Below are 18,065 nucleotides of genomic sequence, written 5' to 3'. Positions count from 1 at the left end.
ATATAAAAAATATCGATCAAAAAATATATGTAAAAAATAATATATTAAATATTAATTTTAACAAAATTAATTAAATTTAATATAAAATTTTTTTACAAAACAATACAAATAAAGTTGATTCAATAATAAACACACAAGCATAATAATTTATACATATATTTACTTTAAAATAATTATTAAACTATTATTTTTAATTTATTTTATAAACATTAAAAGTACATAAATATATATATATATATATATATATAAATCATTTCAAATATAAAAAAACATTCTAGAATACGTTAAAACATTAAACTATGAATAAATATTTAAACTTACATTGCCCAATACAATCAGTGCAACAGTAGGTAAAGTGTTGGATAGCAAAATAATAAAATTTACTATTCCAACTCCAGTGAGTGCAACAGTAGGGAAAGTGTTGGATAGCGGAGGGGTAAACAGTACTATTCCCACTCCAAACAGTGCAACAGTAGGGAAAGTGCTCTATAGTGGATGAGTAAAAATTACTATTCCCACTCCAGTGAGAGCAGCAGTAGGGAAAGTGTTGGATATTGGAGGGCAAAAAATTACTGTTCCCACTCCAGTGAGTGCAACAGTAGGGAAGGTGTTGGATAGCGGCGGGGTAAAAATTACCATTCCCACTCCAGTAAGAGCAACAGTAGGGAAAGTGTTCAAAAGAGGAGGGGTAAAAATTACCATTCCCACTCCAAACAGTGCAACAGTAGGGAAAGTGTTGGATAACAGAGGGATAAAAACTACTATTCCCACTCCAGGGAGTGCAACAATTAAGGAAAGTATTGGATAGCGAAGGGGTAAAATCTACTATTCCCACTCCAGTGAGTGCAACAGTAGGGAAAGTGCTGGCTAGCAGAGAGGTAAAAATTACTATTCCAACTCCAGTAAGAGCAACAGTAGGGAAAGTGTTCTTTAGCAGAGGAGTAAACATTACTATTTCCACTCTAATGAGTGCAACAGTATGATAAGTGTTGGATAGAGGAGAGGTAAAAATTACTATTCCCACTCCAGTTAGTACAACAGTAGGGAAAGTGCTGGCTAGCGGAAGGGTAAAATGTACTATTCACACTTCAGTGAGAGCAACAGTAGGGAAAGTGTTGGATAGCAGAGGGACAAAAATGACTATTCCCACTCCAAAGAGTGCAACTGTAGGGAAAATGTTGGATAGCGGAGGGGTAAAAATGTGTATTTCCACTCCACTGAATGCAACAGTAGGGAAACTGTTGGATAGCAGAGAGGTACAAATTACTATTCCAAATCCAGTGAGTGCAACAGTAGGGAAAGTGCAGGATAGAGGAGGGGTAAACATTACTATTGCCACTCCAGTGAATGCAATAGTAGGGAAAGTGTTGGCTAGAGGGGGAAGAATACTATTCACACTCAAAGACTTGGAAACAAAATATTCACATTTTAAAAATAATAACAACATATTAAAAATAAAAATGAAAATATTAAACATAAAATAGCACATATTTCTTTTTTTTTTTTTTACTTTTTTTTTAATTTTTTTTCAGCAGAGGTAATGCATACAAGGACATAACCAAGAAATATATAAAAAAAAAAAGAAAATACAAAGTCAAACAAAGTTCTTTACATAAAGAAACAATGATACAATTCAGATCCAATTGTCAATTGGTGACCATAGCTTCCGACCAAAGGTCTGCTTTCTAAGTCCTTTCAGTTTGTAAACTGCTTTATCCATTCTGTAAACATTTAGTAATTTTCCCAACCATAACTCAAACGTTGGAGGATCTACATCCAACCATCTAGATGTAATACAAGCTCGATAAATAGACATTCCGATAAACAGAAAATATTCTTGATCTATTGTAAAATCCTGAGGAGGGAAATACACACCAAAAATAATAACAGTAGGATGCAGCGTAATCCGGACATGTAGCAGATTAGATAAAAACTTTTCAATCTTCGTAATGTAATCAGCAAGTTTAGGACAACTATGAAACATATGGATTGAGTCGGCTGCTAGAGTACCACAACGACTGCAGTTGATACCCTTTACAGCGTTCCATTTTACCAGTTTTGCAGGTGTATAATAAAGATCTAGGGTAGACATAAAATGTTGACTCTTAAGAGAGCTATTAATTAGCGTCTTTTTACTCAGCTCAAATGCTTTTACCAGATCGATCCCTGCGACACCAAGCTTCCTCTCCCATTTCCGAGTATGATGATCCAGATCATTCTGCATCCTACCAATCATTGATTGGTAAATAATACCAATACGACTATTTTTCCTAGAACTTTCTAAAATATCGACAGTTTCCATAGTATCAGTAAACAAAACATTTTTTTTCCCCAAGAAACTACGAATCTGTAAATATTTAAAAAAATCATTCCTAGATAAACCAAAAATCTCTTGTAATTTATCAAAGGACAGAAGACACCCATTTTGATACAATTGACCAAGTGAATAGATCTGTCTCGAGTACCATCGTTGAATTACCATGTCTTGAAAGATAACAGGTAATGACTTATTATCAAACAAAGGTGTATAATAATTCAGTTTTAAAACTAAACATAAAGTTTTGTTCATTTGCCTCCATATTAGGCCTGCCGCAAGGACTACCTTAAATTTTGTTTTTTTATAATAGCTAGGTTCAATAATTTTCACCAAACATTGCCTTGCATCAGCACCTAAAAGCATTTCGAAAATAGAGGGTGTCATAGCTGGATCTAGAACATAATCATGAAAAAGCAACACCCGAAAGGTTTTCAAAGCAATAGCCCAGTAATATAATCTAAAATTCGGGAGCCCCAGACCAGCAAACTCTAATGGTAGAGTACACCATTTTAAAGATCTTCTAGCACGATGATATCCCCACAAGAACCTAGACACCATTCTATCTATTCTATTGAAAAGAGACATTGGAAAAAATAGAGGGATGGTTCGAAAAAAATACAAAAATTTAGGAAAAATCATCATCTTGATAACATTAGTACGGCCATATAATGACAAATGTAGATTGTTAAATCTTTCCAACAATCTATTAGAGGATGTGAGCAAAGGATCTACATTTAGTGCCACAATATCCTCAACCTTGGAGGATAGAGTAACACCAAGGTAAGAACCAGTAATATTCAGTGGAATATCCATAGGCTTACCCTTCTCTGAATGAATAATCTGGGTTTTAGTGATGTTCAACTTATAGCCAGAAACCTTTCCAAACTCGTTGGCTAAATTGATTATTGTGGGTAGCGCAGAGGAGACGTCAGAAGTAACAATTGCGACGTCATCCGCATACGCTAGAACTTTATGGTCTACTCCAGAGAGATAAACTGGTGGAATATTCGGTTCAGTAATAAGTCTGCTTAAATAAGATTCCAAATATAGTGCAAATAAAAGCGGAGAGCAGGGGCATCCTTGTCTCGTCCCTCTCGTTATTGGAAAAGGTTTTGAATAATCAGTACCCAGTCTTATAATGCCTTTAGGACCCGAATACAGTGACCGAACCGCCTGAATAAATTGTAAAGGAAACCCCTTCCCTTCTAGCACAGCCCAAAGGAATCCCCAGTCTACTCTATCAAACGCTTTTTCAGCATCAAGTAAGACCACCCCGACTGGGGACTCCTTTGCCTGAGCCCAATCTAAAAGTGTGATAACACGACTCACATGATCAGTAGTATCTCTACCTCTAATAAAACCGTGTTGAATGTTAGAGACTAAGCTAGACATTACCTGGTTAAGCCTATTTGCAAGAATTTTAGAATAGATTTTACTATCAGCCGTAATGAGAGATATAGGTCGATATGAACCTAATTCTTTCGGATCCTTATTCTTCTTCACAAACACCACTATAATAGCAGTAGACCAGGAATCAGGTGGTTTCCCTGAAAATGCAGAATTAAAGATCTTTACCAGTTCTGGCTTCAACATATGTCGAAACGTACGATAAAATTCAAGTGGTATCTGATCAAATCCCATCGCTTTACCTGCAGCAAGGCTCAGAATAGCTTGCTCAATCTCATCCCAGCTTATTAAACATCCAAATGAATCAGTCTTTTCACTTCCCAATACTAATTGATTGGTACCGGTAAGATAATCTACGGGATTCAAAGTCTTGTCCACTTCATTGTTTAGATCATTATACAATGTTTTATAGAACCCCAAAAATGACTCTAGAATTCCTTCCCTACATTCATGATAATTACCGTCAATATCATTAATACCCTTAATTTTATTAAAAGAAGATTTCTGTCGTAAACGCTGTGCTAAGATTTTACCTGTACGCTCGCTATATTCATAACGTTCAGTTTTGAACAGCTTAAAGTCTGATGCTACTTTATCGGCAATATGGGTCCGTAAACCAGAGCGTTCAATTACAAGACGTAATTGTGCCTCTTCTATACCAACATTATCTTTACACGCCGTCATTAAATCCATCTCAGCTGATCTAATCTTATTCAATCTCTCCTTGAATTCTGTTTGAGTTTTTTTTCTCTTAAAGTTTGCAAAACTAATTGTCTCTCCACGTATTATTGATTTGAAAGCGTCCCACACCACTGGTGGGGGGGCTGAGTCGTTATTTATAGAGAAATAGTCATTAATAACAGTCGCCATGAAATGTAAATAATCATCATCTAGTAACAGGTTTCTCTGAAATGACCAGGAGCTACTTGAGTTCGGAAGTTCTGTAGAAACCTCAATCTCGGCAATTATAGGATTATGATCTGACAAGACTTGGGGAAGAATTTCAAGACTAATTGTCTCCAAAAACTGCAGGGACGTAAAAAAATAATCTAATCGGGCAAACTTACGATGTGGATAGGAATAAAAGGTATAGCCAAGATCATTAGAATACTTTTTATGCCACACATCCATTAATCCGTTATTCAAAACCAGCTCGCGAAGGGCAAAATAAGTGCTAGGTTTATGACCGATATACCTCCTTCCTGAATTAATATTCCAATCGGCCGGCAGATGAATATTTAAATCCCCACATATTATCATAGGTTGTGCCCAAGTAGCTAATTCTGCATTAATGGTATTAAAAACTTCCGCATCATCTAAATTCGGCCCGTACAAACAACATAAAGTAAATTTAGACCCACCAATAACTAATTCAACAAGTCCCCATCTGCCCCATTTATCGGCTAACGTTTTCAAGCACTTCGCAGCTCCCTTTCGCATACAAATAGCTATACCTCTTTTTATACCCATCTGCTTAGAAACAAGCAGTACATCCAAACCCAACTTATCTAACAATGAACGTTTATCCCAGGCAACATGAGTTTCTTGTATACATAATAAGTCGATAGACAATGCCTGTATCAAAGAGCGAAACGCTGCAATCTTTTTAAAGTCATTAAGCCCATTAATATTGATTGTACATATTTTCACCTTAATCATCTTTCCCATCATTTTAAAATGAAAAGAAAAAAATTAGCAAATCTCCACAATATAAAGTCCTCACTACAGCAACTTAAGTACAAACTAGAATACAAAATTAACATCCTTGCAATGAATACCTCTGCTTTACACCCCCACCACCAACCCTTACCCATTCCCACCCCCACCCATTTCCCCAGAGCCCCTCCCCCCACCCTCCCCATTATAGGAGGCATAGGAACTATCAGTTCCTAGAACGAATGGGTGCCGTGTCCCTGGGCCATAGCGTCCAGACAGAGAGAGGAAAAATGAGAAACCATTAGATAAAGAAGGGAAAAGTTGAAGGAAAAATTTAGAAAAATTAGAGAAAAAACAAGAAGAAAGAGAGAAAAAGATAAAAACCACAAGAAAGGAAAAGAGAAAGAAAAGAGAAAAGGCACAGCTTCAACAAGGTTTACTTAAACAAACAGCCCTTTTAGCGTTTTTAGCCATATAGACCATATCGGATTGTAGGTCAAATAGAATCCAAATATTCTTTGGCTTTAATCTCTGAAATGAAATATTTGACTGTGCCTTTAAACACGGTCTTTAACTTAGCAGGACCTTGAAGAAATACACCAACTTCCTTCTTTTGGAAATCGGGAATCAATTGTCTCAGCCTCCATCGTTGAGCCACTGTAGCCTGGCAATAATCCGGTCGAACAAAGAACTGGCAGCCAAGTCCATCCGCTTTCTTATCTGGTCTCGCTGACGCATAAATAGCTTCACGAGCAAGGAAATTATTAAATGAGACCAGAATAGCCCTAGGATAGTTTGCTTGGCCTTGGCGAGGACTCCGCACATTAAAAGGGAACCTGTGCGCTCGTTGTACTTCTCGAGCCCAGTCCCACTCTACCATATCAGGAAACGCATCCTTCAATAGACTAACAATGAACCGCCGTGGATCAGATCCTTCTTTATTTTCCGGAATTCCCAGAAAGCGTAAATTACTTCTTCGGGCCTGATTCTCCAAGTTGGCAATCTTATCAGACAAGTCCTCTTTTAATGCCAAAAAATCACCAACTTCTTGTCTCTGTGCCATGGTTTCTTCCTCCAGAACTGCTATTCTATTCTCCGTTTCTATAACTCTGTCGGTGGTCTCAGAGCACATCTTGATAGCCCGGCGAACTGAATTTTTAACCTTGGCACAGGTAACCTGCGTGCGTATATTTTCGGCCTTGCTTTCAGCCCTGTGATTCATCATGGTGTCGTAAATCATCTTCAAGGTTATCTCCTCAGGTTCTTCACTATTGCCTTGTATAGTGGCCGAATCAGGAGCAGAGACAGAAACAGGATCTGGTATGGCTCCCACAAAATCCGTGGCATCAATAGCAGAAGCGGGTTCCAAACCAGGAGACAAACTTGCAGATAGAATAGACCCCTCTTTATAAGGATTAGCAGCGACTTCCTTACTACCCACACGTAGTGACCGTTTTTTCCAAAGTTTTTTTTTAATGATAGTGGCCGTGTTAGCATCAGGACTCACACTATATTCACCGTCTGAAGATAGGCTCTCGCAGCTAATCTCAGCCCAATCTTTGTGGAGTCCGGTCGCCTCATCCGAAGAAAGTTCTGACAGGGAAAAAAACTTCTCCGAGGCCTCTAAATTAGTATGCACTGCCGAGTCTACCGGGTCTACCAGTATCTTAGACTGTTCACTTTCTGCTGGTATTGATACCAATAGCATGGGCAACAAGCAAGTGCGAGTAATGCCAGCAACACCATGGACTACATCTCCCATAGTACCCTTCTTTAAGAGATTAGCCGACGGCACATTTGGAAAATTATTTACTGACTCATTGTCAATTTCTGCTGTAATAGTAAGTTGCTCATGCTGAGTAGCCATCACATCACTACCTTGCGCATTATTATCGATTATTGTTTTTTTTCTAGCCGCTTGCTTCTCGAACAGAGCTGGCAGAGTCTGTAGCATAGCGTCCTTAACACTTGCAGTCTCATTAGATTTAGCTTGTAGTTTGCCAGTATTCTTACCCTGTTTGCTTGCGTTGTTAGCAGGGATTAAACTCGAAGACTCCAAAGCCTCAGCCATAGCAGGTCCCAGAACACCCAGACTCAGATCCGCGTTTCTCTCTGCTTGACCCACGTCAGTTTTCTTGTTACTGCGAGTGCTAACTGACGAGGGTAGCGGTGCCTTTTTCTTTCCCTTCCGTGTGCCACCTCCACCTCCGCTTCTGCCAGGAAAGACAGCGCTCTGTGCCCAAAATAGACAAACTGTAGCACGCCACAGCGGGGACCGCCGTTTGAGCTCGCCGAAATTCAGCAACATTCGTGTTTTCTTTCAAGAGATACTTTGTATCATGTATCACGTTTAATATACACCGACGGCTTCCAAACAAACTGCCCAGCAATGCTTCCTCCTGCCGTTCTCCAAACCGCTGAAGCCGCCTGATTGCAACGCTCAAACTCAGAGTAGCAACCGGAAACGGGCGACACCTCGAACGGCCTCCGTCCGTTGAAAATGTCCAGTAAAAGACAAAACGCCAATCCAACCAATGCAGCCAGCCCAGTAAATAATCGAATACAGCTGAATACGGTCTCGGAGCGCCGCTCAAATCACAAAGCTCAAGAACGCAGCGAGACAAAGATTTTCCTCATAGTAAAAAACGGATTCTCTGCTTTCTCCTTCCTCCCGGACGCCGGACGCCTGGAGCCAGGGAACGAGCTGCTCACACAGCCTTCCGCACGGCAGCCATCTTGCCAAAATAGCACATATTTCAATACTAATTACATATAACAAAAACCTACAAATATTATATGAAATAAAATAATAAATACATTTACAAAAAATAATTCTTTTAAACTAGAAAATATTGACAAACAAAAATTTATTAAAACATACATGTATTTATTTTATTTACTACCCTATAACACCACACCAATAACAAAACACTTCAGAATTTTGTTATTACATTTATTTACATAGTTAACATAATTATTAATAAATTAACAAATATTATTAATAAAAAAATAACAAATATTAATATTATACACACACTTTAACATTATCAGTCAAGTCAGTCAAGAAGAACTTTATTCAGTTTATAATTCAAACCATAAAAGTTACACAACATCAAAGCAATATAAGTGACAGTGCTTATGTTAAGATGACAACCAGAACAGCAATAATAGTTAATAAATAATTTAAAAAAAAAGCCTGAGGAAAATACTCTTTACAAATCCATATAGTTCCTAGAGTTAACAATAGCTTTTAAAAAATCCTACTATAAAAAATAAGCAGTCCTCTTTTAATAATTGCAAATGCACCAATGCAGGACGAACCTGTCTAAAATATATTCTTTTTAAAATAGAAACCAAATAGCGTTTACGAGGAAAATCATATAATTTACATAAAAACATAAAATGAAGTATATCCTGCGGAGACTGTCCATCGCAGCCGCAGGGAGCTGTCACTTTGCCTCTAGTAAAACATTTGGTTCTGGCAAGCAAAAGGTGGAAAAGGTTCAGCCGAAACCTAGTTAATAAAAATTTCTCATGTGTGGACAAAGACCCATGAGGTCTGGCTCTGCCCTAGGGGTTGTTTTAAGCATTATGTACGTCTGCACACTAGGTTTCTGTACCTCCTTGGGTTCCCTTTCCATATTCCTTTCTGACAGTAAGGCTACCTTAGTTGCCTCCACGTCCCTCTTAGTGAGGCATTCAGGATTGGTAAATAGGTCCCCCCGCCCTAACCTTCCAAACTTTTCTTAACATAACTCAGCCACGGAATACGAGCCGAGTTATCAAGAGACATACAATCTCTTATAATCAGGTGGGTGAGAGAGAGGTCTATGTTCAACCAACATTTTAACCAACAAATCAAGGGTTGCAGATTGAGTACATCATTTACATAAGGGATCCCCAGCTCCTCGTGGACCACTAGGTTGGATGTACCCCGTGGAACACATAATAAGCGTTTCAAAAAGTCATTTTCCACTACTTGGAGGGTATCACAAGCATTATATCCCCATATTTTGCTGGCATAAGAAGCTATGGCCAGGCATTTTGCCTGATACACTTGCAGCATAGCTGCTGTGGGCTTCTTCCCTAATTTGGAGGCAACATTGAAGCTTGCTGAATTCACCCTAACCAGGTCCCCTTTTTTCTGTAATAATGGGCCCCAATTAAGCTTATCGCCGAAGAGGACCCCTAAGTAGAAAAACACGTTCTTACGGGGAATCTTAGAGTCTCCCACTCTGAATTGGAAATTCTTCTTACCGGAATGCCCCACTTGCATGACATATGATTTGGATTTATTAATTGCCAGATCCTGTCTGACATAAATCCAGAGAAGGCGGACAAAAGCGGTTGTAACCCATTTTCAGTCCTGGATATGAGAACTGCATCATCCGCATAGAGCAGGACGGGGATCCCACCCCATCCTACACTGCAACCCCTGTTGCTCTTAATACGCTATCCAGTTCATTAATATACAAATGAAATAAAAAAGGGGTCAGAATGCAGCCTTGCTGGACTCCCTTTTTAATATTAAAATCCCTCGTAACACGCAGATCCTGTGAGAACCTGACATTGGCTTTAGTGGACTTGTGCAGGTCCTCCAAAAAATTATCAACACTGTTCTACCCTCCCATTGCCCTCATGGACTGCCAGAGCTTATTCCTGTTATTGCAATCAAATGCTGATGGCAGATCCATGAAGGCAAGGTGAATGGTTCCAGAATGAGCAACAGTGTACTTGCTCAGAATTAGAAATAGATTAAGACACTGAGCAACAGTAGACCGTCCCCGTCGAAATCCATACTGAGCTTCCGACAAAATCATGTTATCCTCTGCCCAGGATGAAAATCTCTGAAGGAGGACCCGACTCACCACTTTTACCACTGAGTCTATAAGTGAAAAGGGTCTATAACAATGGGTGCTACTTCTGTCGCCTTTTTTAAAAACAAGAACTATAGTAGAGATTGCCCACGACTGAGGACAACCATACTGTGCTGCTGCATTAAAAACTGACTCCAGCATCGGCGCCCAAAAGGAGGGGTCTGACTTAAAAAGATCTGGAGTGATCTCGTCAGGGCCGGGTGCTTTTACGACAGTTAAACTTGTTATACCGTCCATGATTTCACCCCTCTCAAATCTTATTTCTACCTCCTGAGTATCATGGGACTCCCTGTAACTGTGCTCAGGCAGACAATCAAACATGGTTTCAAAAAATAGTACCCACTCCTCCTCATTTATGTGGGATTCAAGGCCCCCCCCTTCCTGGTTAAACAGGGGTCTATTCACAATGCTCCGGAACTTCAATCTATTTCTGAGGGTGCTGGAATCAAGCAGCTCTCTCCACACTTCATCCTTTAATGCTCCCTTTCGTGTAGCAAGGGCCGCTTTATATTCCCTACGACAGGTTACGACATCAGATTGAATTTCTAGGTTTGATTAACAAAGCTTCCCTGAGCCTCTTCGCTGCTTTAGAGCAATGAGAGTCGAACCATATAGGATCGGACAAAGCTTGACCTCTTGCTGGAGCAGATAGTAGCTCAACCACCTTATGTGAAATAGAATTAAAAGCACCGAAGATCTCTTTTGGCGAGGACTGCACCATTATGCAGAGAGACAGTTCATCGGCACATACTGTTTTAACCTTATTGTAAAATATTTCTGTGGATACTTGAGACCATTTTAATCTGCGCTTACCATCAGTTGGGCGCAGTAGGCCCTGTTTTGGTACATCCCCTACTTTTTCTGCGAATGGACCTGTCAGATAAAGCATTAAGGGATTATGGTCGCTAAATTCACTCCCTATAATTTAAAAATTGTTCACTGAAGATTGTAAAGAGGACGAAATTAAAATAAAATCAATAAAAGACCCCTTCCCGTGTCCCTTAAATGTGGACACAGGAAAATGAGTACGCCAGTCGTTTATAAACAACGTAGCCACTAAATCTAGTTCCTTAATCATAGCATTTAACAACTCTCCTTGAACAGTATATTCGAAATGGAAACCATATATACGTGGACAACCTAATTCAGAGATACAGGACGTAAGTGGCTTACCACAAGGATGTATGTTAAAATCACTAGCGACCAGGAGGCTTTGAATGCTTTGACTCAAGGATTGCTTTATAATTTCTCCCAGGGCAGTTATATTACTAGGCTCAGACGGGGAAGAGAAAGAGTTGTAAAAATGAACAATTCCCCAACTGGTACCCCCCCTTGGTGCCGTTAACGCTAGAATTCCTGGGTGTATAGTAGGCATTACCTGCAATTTGCAATTAATAGCCACAGAAATGTAAATAACTAAATCGCCCTTTGGTCTCCCACTCAAAGATGGTCTAGCTGGGACAAAGAAAGCCTTGTAGCCTTCCAGGAAAAGTCGCAATCTACCGACCATGTTTCCTGTAGGCTTATTACCAAGAATTGCTTAACATAGGCTACCCATCTAGGATCCTGTAACTTGTCTGCCAACCCCGCTATGTTCCAGGATAGGAAGTTATTAGAACACAGCCTTGGAGACCCTACGGCTGCCTCCCTAAAATCCTGGGACAGTGCTGCCAGCTTGGGCCCTGCAGAAACAGGGCCCCGCAGACAATCACATTCCTCCATACCTGTCAAGGTCTCAAATCTATTGTTTAAAACCAATCTATGGTCAATACCAAAATGCCTGTCCGCGGTTAACAAGGGTTGCACCAGGGGAATGGAGTGATGGCTGGGATGTGGTCTTATTTGGTCACCCCCAAAAGGGGGTTCCCCAAGGCCAACTACTGCCCTATCCCTACTGATAGGCGGCCTATAAAAATAGCCCAAGGGTAGTATCTTAATATCAGAGCCCACTAGAGGGGTAAGACTGTAATCCCTAGAGAATATACAACCTGCAGTATAGGGGTTGTCAAAGTTTATAATAATATAGTCACCTATTCCTTGTTTACGTGAGCTCCCAATCCAATTAACCCTGCGGGCCATAAGTATGTTATTGGATATATGAGCACCCACAGTTGTATTATATGTAAACCAATGGTTTATTTTATTAAGAAGCTGCCCATAATCTTCACTCTTCCCAGGCAGGAGAGCAGAAACACTCCCCAGAATCACTACATACGGAGTGGATTCAGGTGGAAGATCAATAGTAGGAAGAGTCGTCACCTGAGGAGACCTGTCTTCTTGTCTGTTGCCCCTCTGCGACATAAGGGGCCCTATTCCTGTAGATGACTGCTGTCTGGGAACTGAGATATCTGTACTTGGAGGCCTCAGACTAATAGAACAGTTCTTATCTGGCACCTTACTAATGGGTGATCGCCTCACACTGGTGGCTCCCCCTTCCCTGTCTTGTCCCGCTCTTCCACCTTCAGTAGTCACATGGGCTTTAGGCTTATAAGAACTTGCTGTTAATTTTTCAAGGGGGGCATGCACCATCAACTTTTCTAGTTAAGACAGCGTATCTGTGACTGAACTTATTTTCTGGAATATGGGGTCTATTAGGGTAGTCAACAGAGTTTCTAACCTACGCTAGAAGTCTCCCTCCGGTATACTGAAAGACGATGTCCCTGTCCTGTTCTGGTTCAAGATAATAGGATTGCCCTCTCTACTTATACCTGTAGAGGGAACAACAACCTCTGTCCTCCCCATTGTGCCCATTACGTTTTTTTTTTTGTTTCAATGCTCCCCCAGTATTCCTTTTTGAACAGGGGAGTTATTGGGGCGGTTGGATTTCGTTTTTGCTTTCTGCCCTCTAGATCTCAATTTAGATTTAACTGGGCTGGGTTGCTGCTCCAAAGATATAGAGGAAACTGATATATTCGGTGTTACTGGATCAGCAAGTAGAGATTGACTCAACCTACGCTATTGTAAATTGAAGCACTCCTGACCCAAACAGCGGCTCTTGTGGAAACTACAGCGGCACTCTCAAGGACCCCGCCTACCTCTCGCCGCACCCGCTCCGCGGGTGCCGCATCGTTTATCTGGACTCCGGGACTCAGCCAGGGGAGTTTGCAGCTGGTGTACCGGGTGAGTGCGGTCAGCGGGGCTGCGAGCGTGCAGGGGACTCCATTTCCCAGGAGTCCCTGCTAGACCGTCTGCCAACTTCCGGTCCACTCTCCCCGCTGCCGCCCCCCGCCCCCCTGCAGTATTTAGGGCATCTTCACTCCTCTACCTGTGGGACGCTATTGTAAATTGAAGCACTCCTGACCCAAACAGCGGCTCTTGTGGAAACTACAGCGGCACTCTCAAGGACCCCGCCTACCTCTCGCCGCACCCGCTCCGCGGGTGCCGCATCGTTTATCTGGACTCCGGGACTCAGCCAGGGGAGTTTGCAGCTGGTGTACCGGGTGAGTGCGGTCAGCGGGGCTGCGAGCGTGCAGGGGACTCCATTTCCCAGGAGTCCCTGCTAGACCGTCTGCCAACTTCCGGTCCACTCTCCCCGCTGCCGCCCCCCGCCCCCCTGCAGTATTTAGGGCATCTTCACTCCTCTACCTGTGGGACGCTATTGTAAATTGAAGCACTCCTGACCCAAACAGCGGCTCTTGTGGAAACTACAGCGGCACTCTCAAGGACCCCGCCTACCTCTCGCCGCACCCGCTCCGCGGGTGCCGCATCGTTTATCTGGACTCCGGGACTCAGCCAGGGGAGTTTGCAGCTGGTGTACCGGGTGAGTGCGGTCAGCGGGGCTGCGAGCGTGCAGGGGACTCCATTTCCCAGGAGTCCCTGCTAGACCGTCTGCCAACTTCCGGTCCGCTCTCCCCGCTGCCGCCCCCCGCCCCCCTGCAGTATTTAGGGCATCTTCACTCCTCTACCTGTGGGACGCTATTGTAAATTGAAGCACTCCTGACCCAAACAGCGGCTCTTGTGGAAACTACAGCGGCACTCTCAAGGACCCCGCCTACCTCTCGCCGCACCCGCTCCGCGGGTGCCGCATCGTTTATCTGGACTCCGGGACTCAGCCAGGGGAGTTTGCAGCTGGTGTACCGGGTGAGTGCGGTCAGCGGGGCTGCGAGCGTGCAGGGGACTCCATTTCCCAGGAGTCCCTGCTAGACCGTCTGCCAACTTCCGGTCCGCTCTCCCCGCTGCCGCCCCCCGCCCCCCTGCAGTATTTAGGGCATCTTCACTCCTCTACCTGTGGGACGCTATTGTAAATTGAAGCACTCCTGACCCAAACAGCGGCTCTTGTGGAAACTACAGCGGCACTCTCAAGGACCCCGCCTACCTCTCGCCGCACCCGCTCCGCGGGTGCCGCATCGTTTATCTGGACTCCGGGACTCAGCCAGGGGAGTTTGCAGCTGGTGTACCGGGTGAGTGCGGTCAGCGGGGCTGCGAGCGTGCAGGGGACTCCATTTCCCAGGAGTCCCTGCTAGACCGTCTGCCAACTTCCGGTCCGCTCTCCCCGCTGCCGCCCCCCGCCCCCCTGCAGTATTTAGGGCATCTTCACTCCTCTACCTGTGGGACGCTATTGTAAATTGAAGCACTCCTGACCCAAACAGCGGCTCTTGTGGAAACTACAGCGGCACTCTCAAGGACCCCGCCTACCTCTCGCCGCACCCGCTCCGCGGGTGCCGCATCGTTTATCTGGACTCCGGGACTCAGCCAGGGGAGTTTGCAGCTGGTGTACCGGGTGAGTGCGGTCAGCGGGGCTGCGAGCGTGCAGGGGACTCCATTTCCCAGGAGTCCCTGCTAGACCGTCTGCCAACTTCCGGTCCGCTCTCCCCGCTGCCGCCCCCCGCCCCCCTGCAGTATTTAGGGCATCTTCACTCCTCTACCTGTGGGACGCTATTGTAAATTGAAGCACTCCTGACCCAAACAGCGGCTCTTGTGGAAACTACAGCGGCACTCTCAAGGACCCCGCCTACCTCTCGCCGCACCCGCTCCGCGGGTGCCGCATCGTTTATCTGGACTCCGGGACTCAGCCAGGGGAGTTTGCAGCTGGTGTACCGGGTGAGTGCGGTCAGCGGGGCTGCGAGCGTGCAGGGGACTCCATTTCCCAGGAGTCCCTGCTAGACCGTCTGCCAACTTCCGGTCCGCTCTCCCCGCTGCCGCCCCCCGCCCCCCTGCAGTATTTAGGGCATCTTCACTCCTCTACCTGTGGGACGCTATTGTAAATTGAAGCACTCCTGACCCAAACAGCGGCTCTTGTGGAAACTACAGCGGCACTCTCAAGGACCCCGCCTACCTCTCGCCGCACCCGCTCCGCGGGTGCCGCATCGTTTATCTGGACTCCGGGACTCAGCCAGGGGAGTTTGCAGCTGGTGTACCGGGTGAGTGCGGTCAGCGGGGCTGCGAGCGTGCAGGGGACTCCATTTCCCAGGAGTCCCTGCTAGACCGTCTGCCAACTTCCGGTCCGCTCTCCCCGCTGCCGCCCCCCGCCCCCCTGCAGTATTTAGGGCATCTTCACTCCTCTACCTGTGGGACGCTATTGTAAATTGAAGCACTCCTGACCCAAACAGCGGCTCTTGTGGAAACTACAGCGGCACTCTCAAGGACCCCGCCTACCTCTCGCCGCACCCGCTCCGCGGGTGCCGCATCGTTTATCTGGACTCCGGGACTCAGCCAGGGGAGTTTGCAGCTGGTGTACCGGGTGAGTGCGGTCAGCGGGGCTGCGAGCGTGCAGGGGACTCCATTTCCCAGGAGTCCCTGCTAGACCGTCTGCCAACTTCCGGTCCGCTCTCCCCGCTGCCCCGCCCCCCTATCTTACTTGGCCTCTTATTTATTGCCCCAACACTCCCGCAGCGCGGGACGCAGCCCGGGCGAAGACAGGGCAAAGACTGGGCCGTTTGAGGCCGTTCGAGGACTAAGAGGGCTGGGCTGGGCCACCTCCCCTTGTTTCTAGTTTTAGTATTATTGTAATTTATTTATTTTACAGGGTGGCACATATTACAGTTTTATAGTTGTGTGTATATATATTTATTGACTTGTACTCTGTAGTATGTGTACACGGGGTAGCCGGAGTAAAACCCTTATGGCTGCTAATAACTCTAATAGGTCCATAGATGATTTCTTGGTCAAAACCAATTTGGCTATTGACCAGGAAATCTGTAAAATGCAGCATAAGGTTTCGCTAGAACTTGATGCCGCACGCAGGCTGTCGGCGCACATTGCCAACACTAAAAAATCTTCTCTGGGTAACATTGCATCTGCCCGTACTCCTGACCGTTCTGTTAACCTACAACCTTTGCTAACATCGGTTTTGGTTCACCCCGCTCCCCCCATTATTCCCTTACACTCCCCTCCAACCTCCCTACCTAACCCAGTAAATCAAAATATTGGCCCTGTTCCTCTGTTTAGTATTTCTGGCCCCCTTCCACCTTCTAAAGCAAGACCAGCACCTAGCCACTGTAATACTAAAAAAGCGGCAGTACACAAAAAGAAATGCCTTGCGAGAACCTTACAAGCAAGGAAAAAAGCTAGAATAGCAAGGCTTAAGTTTTTTAATAGTAGGCGGGCAATGGGGTCTTCTGTGGTGAAAGATGTTAACCCTAATCCAACACATAGTGTCTGTAATGGGGTAGATACTTCGGAAATAGCTAGTACGGTGGAAGATGATATTCTTATCATCTCCCCTAGTAAGACTAACTTGAACAATTCGGAGGGTCTGGATTTCAGGCAGTCAAAGGAGGGTGACAGCGAATTCCTCCAATTAGTCTGGGGAACTCTAAAGCAGTTACTTTCCCCCCTAGAATTAAGGCTCTCTCGCATAGAGAACAACCTCCTTGAGATGGATAAGACCATAGTTACTCTGGCTAGTTTGAGCCTCAAGGAAATGGATGCTAGGCAATTATGTATGATTGCACCTTCACCACAGTCTTTAGAAATAGAACCTGTCCTTCTACCCCCACAACCAGTTCCAACTACCCCTGTGACTCTACCTATTCCTAAACCTATCCCAAAACCCCGTACTACTATTGTAAAAACTAACGTACCTATACCTAGTCCAGTGGTACCTAAATTTTTCCCTCCGCACAAAGCAGCACATAGGTTGAATAACAATACTAGGGCATCTACCAACCATACCCCTAGGCTACCCCTGACACGCAACCCAACACGCCCGGTTAGCCGCCATAATTTCCGCGGAGGGTTTATAGACCTACCGCCAGAAGCAGGGTCGTATGTTATTATACTAGCCGGTGTTCCTGAGTTGAGCCAAGATTCCCTGGAGAATGACCTTTCCCTAAAAAATAAAGTCATTCACTGGCTGAATTCCAACAAACAGCTCCCCGATCATTTAAGAAGTAGTGTACTTATGGTTCGGAGAGTTCCTTGGATTGGCCGCACCCATAAGTCGATAGCTGGTGATTGCATAGTGGTTTCATTTTCTGATCCCCACACTGCCCAGTATCTTTGTGCATGGCCATCTTCTGAGGCCAATTCTACAATAGTAGTGAGGCCTCTTACCTTCTTTTATCCTCCTAGGCAACAACTGGTGAGTGAGAGACCATGGACTATTGTTAGGAATGTTAGTCATCCGACCCATAGTTTTGTTGGACCAAATCAACCTAATTGGTGGCAAGGGTTTCCAACTTCCAATAGGTTTGGATGTTTGGAAGAGGTGGATTGACTTGCAAGGCCTGGACATTCACCGCTTCCTAGGTTTCCTCCTTACCAACAGAGACCTCCTTCTCCAAATCTATCCAATGTTGGGTCACCACCGCCTAATAATCCGGGAATAACATTAGACCCGCTACACATTCCAGTGGTAGCCAACAACG

The sequence above is a fragment of the Lissotriton helveticus genome, chromosome 2_1 (assembly GCF_964261635.1).
Source record: "Lissotriton helveticus chromosome 2_1, aLisHel1.1, whole genome shotgun sequence".
Taxonomy (NCBI): Eukaryota; Metazoa; Chordata; class Amphibia; order Caudata; family Salamandridae; genus Lissotriton; species Lissotriton helveticus.
This window is presented reverse-complemented; position numbering follows the sequence as displayed.